The sequence below is a fragment of the Astatotilapia calliptera genome, chromosome 12 (genome assembly GCF_964374335.1).
Source record: "Astatotilapia calliptera chromosome 12, fAstCal68.1, whole genome shotgun sequence".
Taxonomy (NCBI): Eukaryota; Metazoa; Chordata; class Actinopteri; order Cichliformes; family Cichlidae; genus Astatotilapia; species Astatotilapia calliptera.
In genome coordinates, this window is record NC_137433.1 from 5,390,360 (window position 1) to 5,405,390 (window position 15,031).

At 41.9% G+C, this 15,031-nt stretch overlaps 1 protein-coding gene across 11 annotated transcripts in view; it reads left to right on the forward strand.

Annotated features, from left to right (window-relative positions):
• The window catches only part of arvcfb (ARVCF delta catenin family member b), a 271,659-nt gene that overhangs the window by 228,967 nt on the left and 27,661 nt on the right, over positions 1-15,031 (forward strand). The window lies entirely within an intron of this gene.

Genomic DNA, 15,031 nt, shown 5'->3' on the forward strand with positions numbered 1-15,031 from the left:
AGGCATAGCCTCTCTGCTGTTGGTATTTGGCAGTAACAGGCAGTTGACTGTCATAAAAGCAAATTAGCCTGCAGTACAAACCTCATCGAGTTAGGAGAAAGATGTATATTTGCTCATGTGTATGTCAGTACAGTACATTACTCTGCAGTAAAGTGTCCGTGGTGTCTGTGGAATTTGCATGCCCTTGTTAAACACCCCTGTGTGGTATTAACACATCAGCACCTTCATTACCAACCACTTAACTTACTGCAGGAACCTTTGGAGGGACCAGCATCTAAGTTTGTGGAAATTGATTTATTCCCTTGAAAGTCACCGCTCCGCAGCTGTACTTTCTCAGAGTTCAGCAACTTTGGGTGTGTGGCTTGCTGTGCTGATTGGCTGACATTTCACCCTGTCTATCTCTGCCACCTCACAGACAATTCTGGTAAAAAGCTTGCAAAAATTCACCACAGTTGTGTGTATCTTTGGCAAGTTTCCTCTGCCAAAGTGGTTGTATCCTCCAGAGTGCCGTCTCGCTGCTCAGATTTACCTGTCACAACATCGGCAGATTACTTTATCTAATGTACTCCGATGCTTGAACAGTGAAAATGCAGACAACCATTGTTCTCAAAGCACCTTTTAGTTACATTAAAAAGTTTTTGTAAGTAGAAGCTTTGGGTACTTTGGATAGAAATGTGGCTAATGTCTAGTGGCAGGCACTCAAAGTCCATATCACTTCCTGATTGACTGTTAATTAGCCACATTAACACGTCAAAGTGGGCCCTCGTTAAACTAGATCACAATTAATTGCTGTGCTTTTCCAAGTTAAGCAGATTTTGCCTTTTTTTAAATTGCCCCTAAAGTAAAGGAAAGTAGATGAGCTACAAGGATAATAATTAATATTTTCCACTGGCTGGGTTTTCATGGGTAAAAGCCAAGCTGCCACACTCCAGCTGAGGATCTATAGCAGCTAGGCTGGTGCTGCGATTGCATTACACAGTGTGGAAACAACTCCCGTCAGAGTTTAGACTCCAGAGAAAGCAATTATCGTTATAGGCCTAAATGTCATGCACAGCTGAGATGAGTGTATGGGTTCGTGTTGTAGAGAGCGGCCCCGGCATTTTCTTGCTCGCAGACAGACAAATCATATTTGACATTTATTAGCTCAACACACAGCAGAATAACAACAGTGAGATGCATGGATAATAAGCTTAATCACCAGAGCAAAACCCACAATGTCTTTTAAAGCACATTTATCACTTTTTCTTCACTGGGAAACATCAGGGATGGACGCGCTTGCTACTGAAAGACTGTAAAAGTCCTCTGGATGCCTTGTTTGTTTTTTCTGTGAAAATGTGTATTTGTGTGATTGGGGCACATACTCCACTACCCACCTCCTCCACCACCATCACCATCACATCCGCTGGTCACCTGGGGGGTGTTTGCAATGAGGGAGCGAGAGCAGCTCCCAAGGCTGAGGGAGATATGGGAGATTACATGTGTATCCCAGTCCTGATCTGATGTCAGGCAGGGAGAGGTCAATGCAGGGAGCATGCTGGACCTGGCAGTGGGCAATGATTAATCTTGTTTATGTGTGCGTGTGTGTGTGTGTGTGTGTGTGTATGCTGGAAAAAGAAGAAAAGAGGAGACAAGAGAGCAAGGGCTCTGTGGGCATTTTATTTTGACAGCGGTTGTGATTAGAGGGCTGTCTGATGCATGTTTTGAGACAACTTTTTAAAGATACTAAAAGCTTCAGATGTGAATAAGTAACACAACATGCCCGACACTGACTAATAGCAGTTAAATGCTGTACTTTGTGTGTCTGCTAAGTTGTTGCTGGGCAGTCAGAGTACATCAGGTTTTTCCAAAATTGTTCTGCGAAAGCAGATGGCCGATATAACAGAGACCTGAGCTACGAAGCAGGATTTGAGCTTAACTATGTAACTTTAGGATTATTATGAAGACGGTTCACTTCTTACCAGGGTATATTACCATGATAACGTACGGTGTAGACCTAGCCTGTGTGGGAACAGGTTATTTTTCAGATTATGGATCAATAAGCCGATATCACAGTCCAATGATAATTTGAATCTCTGAAAAATAGCCCTCTGATCTGTGTGCACAGATACTATAAGGGCCTGTAGTTTTTCAGTAGCATCTAAAGGCTGTTAAACACCACCAGGGCTGAAAGGATAAAAACTATAACTGTCTGACATTAAAACAATAATTTAACAAAAAATCGTTTGTGAACTTTTATAAGATTGAATGATTTAGTTTCTTGAAAACAAAAGTGAAAAGTTGTGTAATACCTGTAGGAAGTTTGCCCACTGCAAAAGTCCAAGGCTGTAGTTCCAGCATTGGTGTCATTTGACTACAACTTTATGTACTGTGAGCACTGGAAGAGAAATAATGTAGTTCAGGGATTAGAAATAGCTGCTGTGTAAAGTATGGCTTATAAAATAATGTTATATAAATGTCAGCATGACTGAAGGTCGGAGTTATTTATCCCGTCATTAGAGAAGTCCAAAGTTACTGGGGAGGGGAGCTGTAACAAAAGTGATTAAGAATTGTGAAAAGACCCTTTCCATTAAAGAGCCTGTGAGTGTGGCAGCCCCTGAGATGTTGAAACATTTTCCCAGCAGTTAATTGAAACCACAGCTTTTACCCTTAGATTGGAAAAAGGTCAGGAGAGGAGAAGGAGGTGGGAGAACGGAAAAGATGTGAAAGGGTTTATGCAGTTAACTTATAGATCATACTTAATCAATTCTAAAGCATTAAAAGGTTTATGATCAGCCGACTCCTTAGCACCAAGTCCGTGTGATGTCCTGTTGTGCCGATTTGCAGCTGTGTGAGAATAGCACATGTGTGCTGCATACGAGCAAGGACGACTGTTCCAATAATAATGTTCCAATTTGGTTTTTCCAACATATGTGAAAGTGGCTTAAGAGTGGTGAGGGGGGGAAACCTGAATGGAATCTTGGTTCTTCCTGGTTTCTTCCAGCCTGAATAAAATATTGAAAGGACAGAGAAACAGTTGTTAGCTTTCCTTTGAGGAAACACTGTATCCAATTAATTAGACCTTACATTTACAGTCTTCATATGTTTCCCTTTATCTGTGCTCTTATGCTTTACTGTCAGAGTACTCTCATGATGCAGGAGGGTGGAAAGCACCTCACACAGCTGAGGATGTATTTGTGTTTTCAGTGAGCCAGAGCATCCAAAGTGTGCGAGTACAAGAGTTCAGATCATAGCCAAACCAGGACTAAGAGCGTTTTACCTTGAGACATAAAAAAACAAGCTTCAGCCTTTAAAAATCGACCAACTGCTCGCTCAGCTAATAAAAGATTTTTTTTCCCCCAAGTGAATTAAGATAACTTTATTTGTGGCCTGCAGTAAAATCATTCTTACACATGCCTCCGACCACAAATGCATATATTATCAGTGGGATCAGATTGCAGAATGGAAAAGCTTTAAACTCAATGTCATTATGGGCACTTTAAGATGAAGACTGTACTTACAGCAGTCATGGGGGGAGTCCCAAAGATCCCATACTTGCCAGTGCATGTCAGAGAACAAACCAAACCTTAGTCCTGGCACTAATACGCCCAGAGGGTCAATCAGCCCCTCAGAGAAACTCAGGCGAGTCTTCTCCAATCACGACATCCCAGTGTTTTTGAGACCCAGCCAAGACTCGGCTGTACATCTGCATCTAAAGGTCAAAGGTCACTCTTTCAAGGATGCCAATATTCACATTTTGGACAGAGAAGACAGATGGTTTGAAAGAGGAGTGAAAGAAGCCATCTATGTCCACTGTGAATGACCATATTTGAACAGAGGGCGGGGCTTACGACACCAACCGTCTGCCATCTATAATCCAGATTCGAGATCCCTTCCCAGACGCCTTAACGCCCACTCACATCTTGGGTCATTTGTTCTCAATAAGTCACATGATAGAGTGTGGAAAGGTGTCAAACCTTGGCTGACTATGACCCACACCAGTTTTCACACCTTGGCTCGTGTGATCAGGGAGAGGAACAAAAGGGGGTCCATGACCCTCTTTGGCTACGTCCACACGAATGTGTTTTCATTTGAAAACGCATCGTTTTCTCTCCGTTTTGGCTTCCCATCCACACTGATACGGTGTTTTACCTGAAGGAAAACGCAGCGTTTTGAAAACGCTCTCGAAAACGAATACGTTTGAAGATGGTGCTTTTGCGTCGCAGTGTGGACAGCGAAAACGGAGACTTTTGAAAACGATGACACATTTTAGTCATGTGATGCAGTCATGTGACCAATTAAACAAAGATAGCAGAGGGCATTATACAGCAGTTGTTTTGTTTGCTTTGACAGCCCTATTAAAGATTAATCAGTCTGTACATGCTTCACGTAGCTTTTCTTCAAATTCTTTAACTCTCACTCACTTTTTGCACATTGTACTTTTGTGTTACTCGCAGCAACAACTCCACCTCATTGTCAGTCCATTTAAAAAACTCGGTGCTTTTCCTCGACATTTTGCCGTGACGTTTCAAAGAGCCGGAAAGTAAATAAACAGCAGACAGAAATGAGGCAGGCTGAATCTTCTTGCGTTTCACGCATGCGCAGTACTGGAACGTAAGCGTTTTCGGCCATTTCATTGTGGACGCACAACTCTGTGAAAACGACCGAAAATGCTAGTGTGGACACGGAGTGTTTTCAAACGAAAACGCAGTTTTCAAATCTATCCGGGCTAGTGTGGACGTAGCCTTTGAGTCCAATAGGACTCTCCGCCAATTGCTCTTAGACCTGAAGAAGCTTGTTGGATGAGAGGTGAAACGTCTTCCAGAAACTTAAAGAAGTCCACACGTCTTTCTTTCCAAGCTCCTTAGACCAGCGTTTTTTATTGAAGCGACGATTCCCATGAATAATATAGAGACTTCCATCTAGCCAGATCGTCTTCCATTTTCTTTAAAAGTGCAATGTAGTTTAGTTTATTTAATTATGCAACCCTAGGAGAAACATTAATACCTAAATATTAATATTGCATGTTCTCCCCGTGTTTGTGTGGGTTCTCTCCGGGTACTCCGGCTTCCTCCCACTGTCCAAAGACATGCACTTAATGGGGATAGGTTAATTGGTTAATCCAAATTGCCCATAGGTGTGAATGTGCGAGTGAATGTGAGCGCGAATGGTTGTCTGTCTCTGTGTGTTGGCCCTGCGACAGACTGGCGACCTGTCCAGGGTGTACCCTGCCTCTCGCCCTATGACAGCTGGGATAGGCTCCAGCGCCCCCCGCGACCCTGAAAAGGATAAGCGGACGCGAATGGATGGATGGATATTTAATATTTCCAGATTGCAATAGGGTAGAAGAAGAATTATGGAAGGAGCAATTAATCAGAAGAGCTGCAGATTTTAACCAGTTCATCAAATAATCTTAAACTCTTAAGAAAGAGTTTATTAGTGTAATTACCTCAGAGGGAGTGTTTTGTGTATGCTAGAGAAAGCCTCTTAATTATTCTTTCTTTTTACCATCCCTGTTTTTATAGTGCAGACAGAGTTGTAAAATGTGGGCACTCTGCTAATGATTAAATATTAATTAGATTAAACTGATATACTGAAGTGAGTGAAAATATCATTACTTTTGTATGCACTTGGCCATATACTACTAAATTAAAAAAAAAAATGACCCGAGCAGGGTCTCCACCAGCAGTTTGACTGGCAGCGGGGCATTTTAACATTGCCCTCAATTAATTTGGCACCAGTACCCTTCTGTAACGCTAATTGTGAGCCACACATGGAACAACAGAGCTTTGGTTTAGGTGCATCTCTGCACTCACCATGGGTGACAAGTGAGACAGAAAAAGATGTCAAGGTGTTTATATATAAGAGCGAGAGAGCAATGAGAAGCAGTTAACGCTGTTCCCAAAAACCTTCTAGCCTGTTATAGTCACTAATTAGTAGAGATAAGTGGACAGATATCAGCTCTCTAACATTTGCTTTGTTGTTTTGTCCTTTTTAAAGTGTCTTTGTGGGTTTTTCAAGCTGTTTTAGCCCAAGCGGACCTTGGCTAATAACACCAGGGCAGAAACTCTGCAATCATTGCGACTTATGAAAAGACTGAGATCATTCTTTCTGCAGAAAAATGATCAATAGTTAAAACCCTAATACCCTTTTACTGCTACACTACTTGTATGTTTTCATATGAGGAAATGGTTGGAAACTTGGTGGATGTGTTTGATGTGTCAGTGCTTATTCCCACCATGATGAATCTTTTTGGTAATCTGTGTCTAATTTCAAGTGAAGCTTTTTGATCCAAACTGCTTTAAGTATAGCTAATTAGTCATATCTTGACAATAAGGGCAATGTGACGGAGCAATAAAGACATTGGGTTTGAAAAGCTTCAGCGCTTTCCATTTCTCTTTCCACCTCCAGTACTAATTCTCATTTGTCTTGCTCTCTGCCACTTTGGTGCTCTCTCCATCCATGAGAGATTTATTGCACTCCTCTTGTCGCGCAAACCCACAACCCTCGTCTCTCAACCAGCAGTTGAGAAAACACCCGCGTTTACAAAGACGACAACTGTGTAACATGCATCACTGTTTTTTTGTTGTTGTTTTTTTGTTTTTCTAGCAAGCCAAGCATTTAATTTGCGGAGAAGTCTTAGCATTGACAAACAACACTAGTGTGAGCTGTTATTTATTGTATTCTGTAACCCACTTTGATATCAACCCACTGGGGATCTCGATGTGTAGTGTAATGAACACTGACTGTTTTGCTGTCGGAGTCATCTCTGTCTCTGATGCGTCTTAGCTCTTGATGTCGGAAAAGTCAGGGGCTCAATTGAGTTAGAGAAAATAGAGCTCCACTTTGATTGTTTGTCTCTGGTGTTGTCACCTCACATGGAGGAGAAATACTTCACTTAATGGCTCTGTGGCAAGAATCTGATTCTTTTAATCCTCCCTGCTATATCTCTCTTTATGGCTTCAAGTGGTGGAGGAAAAGGATAAAAACAGCCACTTGCCCAAAGGCTTGATGAACATCCTGCCTCAGCAGGGAAATGTGATAAAGCAGATCCATTTTTCAAAATAAGGAATCTTTGCGTCATTACCCTGCTGGCAAGTCTACTTCAGATAAACACAATTCTAGTCAGGAGGAAAAGTTTAGCCTACAATAAACACCTCACCATCTCCCAAATTCCAAGCAGTGGTACCAAGTAGAAGCTCTCTATTTTCATGCCTTTGGAATTTAACACCTCCATAACGAATGCTGACACCTGGCCTCGCTGTCTTCATGCTAGTCCGCAACCAGCTGACTGCAGTGACTCACTTGCCCCTTTGTTAACCACAAAAACGCACCACTTGCTTGTTCCAATTGCCACCCTGCTCCATCTCCTCTCCTGGCGCTACATTTTGCTGCCAGGTGAGACCTCTAATAGTGATGGCTACGTCACGACCATCTAATCCAGACATGCAGATGGCAAACAAAGCGTGTATATAAGCATATAATGCTTGCACAGACACATGGCCGATGCACATTCACACATACTTTCTCACCCTCAGCTTCTTGGCTGTCTTGACACATAGCATCCACTCCGCACAGTGTTGGTTCCAGACTGTCTGGCACCTTGTATCACTCTCTGTCTCTCTGTAGCTGCTGTCGTTGCATTTCTCTTGGCATTACACCTTCCTTGTGCCAAATTCACAATGTGTTGTGTGTCCTTATTATAGTGGATGCAGCCATGTCCAGAGGAAGGTCTACCCTGCTCTAAGAAAAGGACGATTGACTCGGATCGGTTTTATATTTCTGTTCCCTTGCTGTCACAACAGTCAGATGAGACAAAACTAAATTGGATGCAAACAAACAAAACCCTAAAACAGATATTATAACACAGGAGACTTTATATTTACATGGAGTATAACTAAACAAACGAATCCTGGAACCAAACTTAGTCATAATCATGCTCTTCAAGCATTTTCTTTTAAACTGTGTCTATCACTAACAAAAAATTGTGGCAACAAGAGATAAGTGATGCCTTTACATAAAGACACAGATCGTACTACCCATTTACACTTTGTATGTCTATGGGTGATTAAATAGCTGTAAGAGCAAAAAGACAGGCAAGAAGCATTTGAGACAGAAATCAGACACATTGTATCCTAATGTTAAAAGGTGTGAAACTTTCCCCCGTTCCTGGTTTGATAAGTAATATCTGTTGGTAAGAGCCCTGTGAAAGTATATGCTGGGAAGTATTTCCCTATGGCACATTACAGTGACATGATTCTCCCCGTGAGGTTATGGAGTTCTGTATTGTGTTATGTGATCCTTGCAACCACTAAATTAGATGACACCAATGCCAACTTTGGGCTTTTGTTACATTGTATCCTTCCCACGTGCTTTTGTTAACAGTGTAATTGCCGGTAAGTTAGCTGAACTATATTTTAGACAATAACAAACAGCTTCATATATCACAATCATTAGACCCTGCCATGATGTCCATTGAGTGAGAAAAAGCAGTGTGCAACACCCAGTGAGGGTTCTCTCTTTGAGGTTCTGGCATAGGTAATAGTGAGTAGTTAATGTTTGTTTTTGTTTAATGGAACTTTCTGTGTATTTAGATGCCAACAGATTTGTGATTTTCACCAATTTGTTGCAGTTAATTGTTGTATTCTCACAAACAGATTGCATGTAATTGGCAATTTCATCCCATTAAGCCAAACTGACAGCAGACTGATACCAGACAGACTCCATCTTATTGGCTTTTTATTATCACCCTGACAATGGAAACAGCAGTTTCATTTATAAGGCACGTGCATAAAGTCACTTAAACTTAAAGTCAACAAGCTTAACGCAGAAGATAAATACAAAAGAACTGTGGAGGTGCAGAATGTCTTAAGACTATGAAAACCTGTATCCTCAGAACCTGTTAGAGGTGCCAGACCTTAACTGATGAATAACCTCTTCTACACTGAAATTTTTTGGGAGATTGAGGATTGGCTAATTTTAATGACACACCAAAGTCACTTTCCAATTCAATTTTATTACAGTTCAATATAATTTTATTTATATAGCAACAAATCACAGCAACAGTGAGCTCAAGGCACTTTATATTGTAAGGTAGACCCTAAAATAATGCATACAGAGAAAAACCCAACAATCATATGACCCCCTATGAGCAAGCTCTTTGGCAACAGTGGGAAGGAAAAACTCCCTTTTAACAGGAAGAAACCTCCAGCAGAACCAGGCTCTGAGACTGTGAGAATGGCAACTGATTGCAAGTAGTTGGCCTCTGTGTTCAGAGTAGCCATTTCAAACCATGCTTGCAATAATTCTGGTTGTGCCACGAGTATTTTCCCGAGTGTGACTGTAGCAGAACTAGTCTAATATAACATTTAAATGTAATTGATTTAGAATGGAGAAATCCCTTCCCATCCTTCTTCCACTGATTCTTGCTCGAAGAAGTCAGTCCACAATACTTCCAGGCAGGGGCAGATGTATTCCTTCTTATTTAGAAGTTGCTTTTGTTCCTTTGTTTTGTCACCATCTTTCACAGCTCACTGAGCTCAGCTGCTTTTTCCACCAGTAGAGACTGCCCTCTACTGGTGTGAGCTATGCTATAATACATTGCCTAAATACAATATTTATGAGTACTATATCAGTTAGAGCTGGGCGATATATCGAGTTTTTAAAAAATATCTATATATTTTTATACGAGATATAAGATCTGACAATATCCTTTATATCGATATAGTCTATGTTACATTATAATTATACTTGTGGAGCCGCAAGTTTGCCTCTCTTTTGTCCACTTTCGTCTTTACGCTACTCGGCCTCGCCTCTCCTTCACTGAACACAACTCCCCCTCCTCCCCCATCGCTTCACCTGCAGGAAGCAACAAGATGGACACGGCAAATCTCCTTTAACAAGTTACTGCGCATCGCCCCGTGCATGGGGTTGGACGGCGTCAATGTGTTAGCTAGCTAACCACGCTAACGAGCTAACCACGCTAATGAATCCTTTCATTTTCTCAAAAGTTGACAGCGCGCCTTATGTATGAATTCTGGTTGTGCTTGATGGCCGCGAACCGATTTTATGTGGTACACAGCACTCAGCAATCTGTCAAAAAATGTTTTAGTACGACTTTGGTAAGCTACGGAGCTGCACCGCTTGATGGATTGTCGGAGCATTACGGCTGAGCCTCGCGGAGTGATACGTACTGTGCTTCAATGTAATATTACCCTACTGTGTATAAGGACCATAAATGGCACCTGTTAAGAGACGTGGTTGCGAAGTGGATTTCAAACTCCAGGCTGTCAGTCACGCAGTACAAGTTGGGAACAGAACAGCTGTGAAATCTGTCTTTGTTATTGTGCTCAGCGTCTTTTAGTTTACATTTTGACTGCACAATTGTGAGCTTTTTGTTATGCACAAAAACAACATTGTTTTCTTTTATTTATGGAGCATTATTATTTAATAAATGCTGATAATTTATTTTTGAGTAAATTTTATGTACATCTGCTCTATGTTAATAAAAGTGCCTGTGTGACATCTGGGACACAGCTTTGACTAAGAACTCTCTTTTTGTTCTTACTTTATGGCTTTAAAAAAAATATATCGAGATATATATCTTATATCGCCATCCGGCTAAAAAATATCGAGATATGAATTTTGGGTCATATCGCCCAGCCCTAATATCAGTTAATGAGAAAGCATTTAATACCATTGAAAACTACTGTCTGGATCTGTAAATGACCTGGTATATTGTAATGCCATGATGGGTGATGGTGGAGGAGCATATCAGCCAAAGGTTTGTGGTGTTTGAGAGTTAAATTTATAGTGAAATTACCATTGTAGTACCATAATTTGCTTGTATACCAACATATTAAAAAAGAAATATTATAAAAGCTTACCCAGATGCTAATGTTTTTTCCACACGCCCACTTCCCACCTTGCTGAGATTAAATCTGATTCCCTATCTGCCACACCAGCTGTTTGGAGTGTCATCCGCTGAGCACACTCAGCCACCTACAGCTAACTTGACACTCCCTGTCTTCCAGTTTTGCCTTTGTTGCTGCTAATAAAACACACAGGAAAAAGGACTAATTATAAGAATAGCCAGCGGCTCCGAGCTGACATTTTGGCTACTGCGACTCCCGCTTCAACTACTCAGTGATGAAAAGGACTGATAATAAGGCACGGAGTGAAAAACAAATGAGGGGAGCAAGAGGTTTATGTAAGTGGGACCACCGTGTGTTTTGTTGGAAATACAAAGAGGTTTGCATAATAATGCTATTCCTAGGAGAGCTCATAGAGAGTGACTGTGCTACACATCATTAGTGGAGTGAAGTCCTCGAAGATTATTATGTGTTTTGTGTGTGTTCATGCATGGCAGCATTTATCCACCTGCGTTTGGCAGAGGACAGTGGGGCATCTCTAATTCCCAGCACTTCTCCAGTAGCAGTGCATTAACATAACAGCTCTAACTTTGTTTCCTATTCAAAAACCCTCAGTGCCCTCTGTCTCCTCCTACTGTGCTCTGTGAAACTCCAAAAAAGTGCCAGGAATTCACAGTAGCCGGCAACATCAGGCTCTTCAGATGATTAACCATGTCATTCTCCTCCCACATCTCCCCAAACCTGAGCAGTTGGAGTAAAGTGATAATTATGAGACAAGAATGGTTCCAGGAAAGTAGGAGGAAGCACTGTGAGATTTAGTTGCCAATTGGAGCCTTTGTTTGGCCCTGTTCGAGACACAAGAGTGCTGCTTCCTGTTTCTGTGAGAGACGCTTTAATCTAATTAAAAGCAGATTAATGGCGTACTGACTGGCTTCGCTGGAGCTACAACAGAGGCTTAGCGAAGAGAAAAAAGCGCCTCCCTTCAGAATTTGCCACTGTCCTGTTACCTGTTAAATATCGGCCGTAAACAATCCAGACTGTTGTAAACAGGAGCGCCTAAATGCACCCTAAGGACTGCTGTCTTCGTGTACAATTGAATGAGAGGGTCATGGGCACTGGCAGGCGTCCAATCAAACTGTCCCTCCAATGAGGTTTTACTTGCAGTCTGGCTTATGCCGTGCGTCAGGACGGCTCTATGTCTCAGATTACATTGTGGCATTTAAATGACGCTTTCATCAAACACGGCATAAAGATTTGTATTCTCCTTTCGAACAAGTAAACAGAAGAATAGAACGGGTCAAGGTCTCAGAGCTTTAACAATGTTCCTGGGCCTACATAACAGCCGTAAAAGAGAAGAGAAGAAGAAAGGGTAGTATAAGGGAAAGTTTTCTGTATAAAGCGAGAAGACTGAGCGCGTAGAGGGCAACTTGAAAATCTTTTTGGTTTCTTAGCATTCATAGTCAGTGTGTTTGACTGGTCTATAATCAGGAGCATTTTGGATTTTAATGCGCGTGTGATTTGGTGATGGGCTCGTTTAAGCCGACGAGAGTAAATCATCTCATCCTCAGTGCCTTTCATTTGACTCTTATAAGCACACGCAAATCCTAATTCATACAGCTGTCCAAAAAGGGGAGAAAAAACAGCAGCACTGCTTATTGACACACACAAATATACTGTCAAACTCTCCCTCCATCTTTCTCTGATTCTCACACACACACACACACACGAAGATACGCATGCACTTGCAAAGGACAATGCACCTCACACTTGAGCATAAGGTGATGTTAACTAATAAAGGTGGTGTTATCAGGGTGTTTCGGGAGAGAATATATTAGCTAAGAAAATTGACCACAGCATCATCTGTGCTTGGGTGAAGCTGAAAGGAGCGCTAAATGAGAGATGACTGCTGACACTAACCTATAGTGGAAATCCCTCCACCACCAAACACCATCGCAGCCATCATCATGCATTACAAACTCTGCTCTATTGTAAAGCGATTCCTCTACAATGAAGCAGTTTTTCTACTCTTGGCTCTGCGTGATGCCATTGAGAATAGATATGCTTTACATGGTCATCTCAGGCACATGGCCCTGGTCGTGAGGAAAGCAGCTCCATCAGTCTTTTGTTTTTAAGAAGCAGCCAATCAGAGGGAAGTTAGAAAGCAATGGTAGCTAAAAATGAGTATCAGCCAATATTAGCCAGAGACAATGACAGTGAAACATGATTATTTTTAAAAAGTGTTGTCATGCTATAACTACACATAACAAATATTTATGTTTCATGTTCTCATTAAATTTATTTCATTAAATCACCAAACACTGGTGTCGATGCTGGTCTTAAAATCCTATACTGGTCAGGCTCTAAAAATGAGCTGAGGGTTTTGCACAAATGAGTCTTTTTGAACTGTGAATCATGCAGTTCTGCGCCATTGTCCAAGAATAAAAACATAGAGCTGGAAGAGGCACCAAATGTTTGTAAGTTGAATGAAAATGATCCGCATGCTCTATGTATTGGCATCAAATATTAACCGCTGTTATCGGCAGCTTTCAAGTAACAAAGATAGCCGCACCTCTAGTGTGTGTGTGTGTGTGTGTGTGTGTGTGTGTGTGTTTAAGCCTTATTACTTTCCTTCATCTGGACTGCGGGCTCAGGCCCTCACAGCCCACACACACACACACACACACACACACACACACACCCACCCACCTTAGTCCATCTTCTTTAGTTCTCGGCCTCTATCTTCAGTCCTCGTTCCAGTCACTGCCATATCTCTATTAACCCCCCCACACTCTTCTCAAACAAACACACACACACACACACACACACACACACACACACACACACACACACACACACACACACACCAGCAGTCGACAGGATTATCTAGGCTTATTCCCGAAGGCTGGACACCCAAACTCCAAACCCCCACCCCAAACTGCAGAGCACATCATTTAGCTATTGCTGCAGTGCATCAGTTTTTCTTATTGTAGATTGTAAATGCCCCCCCCCCCCCCTTCTCATCTTGATGCCCTGAAACGATCCATGCATCTCTGTGGACTATTTTCCAGACAGCTGTCCCATTCACCATGCAACATTCATAGCTCAGCTCCACTCAGTCACGATTTTTTGCTTGATCCAACCTTCTCCTCTTTGCTCCTTATACGTTTGTCCTTTCCTCTACCTCACCCACTATATTACTCCTTCCCTCCTCAGTCCCTGTTCACCTGCTTTGTTGTGCCTTTTTCCCCATTCCTCTCCCTTCTCCAAGCATCTGTTTTCTTTCCTCCTTGCTCCCTTTCCTACCCGCCCAATCCCCACTTAGTCTCTCTTCTGCACATTCCCACTGTTCTCCCCTTCTTCCCCTTTCTTCCTTCTCTCCTCGCTTCTCCTGAGCTTCTGTTGCTACGCAATTTCCTTGTGAAATATCTGTCAGATGTAGAGTGGTGTAGTGCGTCGGGAATTGACTGTAAGGTGGAATTTGCGGTGAAAGCACGACATCGCCCTGACAACTTAAGCTTATATTTCAGACTTTCAGGCGCAGGTGAGCAACTTAAACTGCCAAATAAGAAATGGGAAATGTTGCCGTTCGCACGCAAACACATACACACACGTTTTCTCTGTGGGACCTGGACTCCTCGCTCTCTTTACCTTTATTTCTTCCTCTCTTCACCAATTTCTTTCCCTCCATCTCTTCCTCTCTGGCAGCCTCTTGCTTGAGTTTTTGGTTTCGTTTGTGTCTGGGTGAGGACGTGACTTGACTGTGTAAAGAAAGCAGGCACTCAAGGTGATGCTGATACGCACTCCAATCTCAGAAATACACGCGCACACACACACGCCCCTCCACTCTGAAACACTTGATCATCTGACGCTATTTTTGCAAAACATAAACTTACACGAGGCGCGTGCAGGGCTTAGCCACTAATTACATTTTTTTTGCATTTTTAGCCAGTGGCTGTGGAATTAGAATAGAATAGAATAGAATTCAACTTTATTGTCATTGCACATGCACAGGTACAGGGCAACGAAATGCAGTTTGCATCCATCCAGAAGTGCTTTAGTGATATAGATATATTACAATATATATTAGCAATAATATAGATATGTGAGTATATTACAGAAATGGGTCTATTATGGTATGTTATAATGTACACGGTATGAAGTATGTTGTGAATATTCTATAACTA